Genomic DNA, 2,369 nt, shown 5'->3' on the forward strand with positions numbered 1-2,369 from the left:
GAGCGGTGACTGGGTGCTAAAGTGGCGCTCAGCTGGCTGTCCCTGGTGGTGGCAGCACCACCGCAACCTCTGCGTTGTCACACAGGAGTGACCAGCCCTCTGCCCTTCCAGATGTGGCCAGATGTGGCCAGGCAGGGACTGGACTTGGGAGCAAGAAGTTCATAAAAGAAATCTGGGAGGCAATGGATTTCCGCACTTAATTAACTCAACAAATTAATCCCAATTAGAGGCTGTAATTTGGATTATAGTGGTTAATCATCTTTCCCCCCCAAGCAACAACTGCACTATCTGCCTTAACTTTATCATAAAAGCAGAGGACGCGGAGTTACGTGTCCCCGGCACCAGAGTTGCCACTGCCACCACCGGGTGACACCCTGGGGAGAGGGGTTTGGACCGGGTCTGGTCTCCTCGGTGTGCTGCTCCCCAGGATGGGTGACGGGTGGGGGGATGGCACTGTGTAACCCAGTGACCCCCCGTGCGACTGCCAGGGTGCGATGCGCCGGATTGCGTCATCTCTGCTTTTCCAAGAACACTGAGAATTTGGTTGTTCGTGCTCCTGTTCGAGCAGTTTCCTACCAGAAGACTGAACTGCAGGGAGATGTCATTGGCTTTTTTTTTGTCCTCCTCCACTGCTGTTTTATGCTAAAAAGAGCCTGAATGAAAACATCTGCTTGTTCTTCTTTTTCTGAGCACGTTAATTAAGCAGTGTCCTCCCGTGACGGGTTCATCTCAGCGGGAAAAAGGAGCAGTCCGTTCCTCCTGCGCCACTCGCTCTCATTTCTCGTCCCACGGGTGCCGGAGGGCTCTGCACCCCTTGGAGTCCCGGTGGCAGCTCAGGACTGAGCCCACCCCCAGCTCCGAGCCCACCTCCACCTCTTCCCTGCACCCCTCGCCTGCCCATCGGAGGTCCCGCGGGAACATCGTGGCACGGCTTTGCTGTTACCTCAGGGAATTTGCTTTTGGGGCCACGGGGTGAGAATCACACCCAGCAGCCACATTTCACACACCACCTCCCCCCCCGGCCTGCCTCCTGCCCCGGCACTGGGAAAGATGCTGCTGGTGCCGGTTTGGCTTCGGGTCCTCTCCTGCCCTACCGAGGACTGGTCTGCGGGCTGAAAGGAGAACTTTTGGGGAAACATCACCCTAAGGGCCGGATCCCAGCCTGGCCCCAAAGGAAACATTGGGTGCCCAGTGTCCAGGACGCATCACAGCAGATGGGCAAAGCTCTATTAAATTCCCCAGAGAGGACAAATTCGCTGCAGCGGTCCCTAGAGTCATCACTGCCCATATTCAACAGCACAGAAAATACAGGATTATGCTCCTTCTTACATTTGGCTCAGCTTTAGCCAAAGCCGCAGAGAACTCGTGCACTGCAGATCGTGGGGGTTATGGTCAACGAGAGCGAGTTTTGCCGCAGAGGAAGGGCGATGCTGTTCCCATCCTCCTCCGGCCGCCCCACGCGCAGCCGGTGCCTTCGCACCTCCCCACCTCCAGCTCTCTCCCTCGCCCCCGGGGGGCTCCGTCTGGTTTTGTAGATGCTATTTCCGTTGGGTGTTTTTGTTATAAGTGTTGTCGAACGGGAAAAATAAAAACTCGAGGACCCCAGTGGTATTTTTAGACCCGTATCGGTGACTAGCTCGAAATCCTCAACAGGATTGTAAAATGAAATTAATCTGCATCTGCCGTGCGTCATTTTTACAAAGCTTGTCTCCTTCTCCTACCAGAGGCATGGTTTACAACCCTGCTTATTTCGGTTTGAGAGAGCGCCAAGAACCTGCCAGGCGGCCCCTGCGACAACAGCCAGCAGCGGGAAACCATCAGGGATGGGGGCGAGGAGGGGCAGAAGGAAGAAAAATTGATGTTATCTCTTGATGAGTTTGCAGCAAGCTCGTGCCCCATCTGGCTGCTCAGGTACCCGGGCAGATGGTCTCTGTGCAGGTGTAGTGAGCTGCACTGGTTGTACTGGTTTGCTTGCAGGGCAGAGCTGCTGGGGGGGGGGACACACGGACTGGGGGAGCTGCTGGGGACACTGGGGGATGCTCTCAAGCTGAGGGAGCTGCTGTGGGAACCCCTGAGCATCACCCCACCACCCTGGATGGGGAGGGAGAAGTCTTATTGCCATGGAGACCGATGAGACAGTTGAAAATTGGCTGCCATGGAAACCAGTTTGGGAGTCTGGGGGGCCATCCCGCACCGGACAGTGCTGGTCCATGTAGCATGGGATGGCTGGGATGGTTGGATGCTCCAGAGCAGGACTGAGCCCCCGCTGCATCCCCCAAAACAAGTTATTGGAGAGCCAAACTGGAGTGATGCAGCCCCAAACTGGGTAACCCAGCAGCCCAAACTGGAGCGGTGCGGACTGATAGGGA

This window comes from Charadrius vociferus, unplaced genomic scaffold (assembly GCF_000708025.1).
Source record: "Charadrius vociferus isolate BGI_N301 unplaced genomic scaffold, ASM70802v2 scaffold281, whole genome shotgun sequence".
Lineage (NCBI taxonomy): Eukaryota > Metazoa > Chordata > Aves > Charadriiformes > Charadriidae > Charadrius > Charadrius vociferus.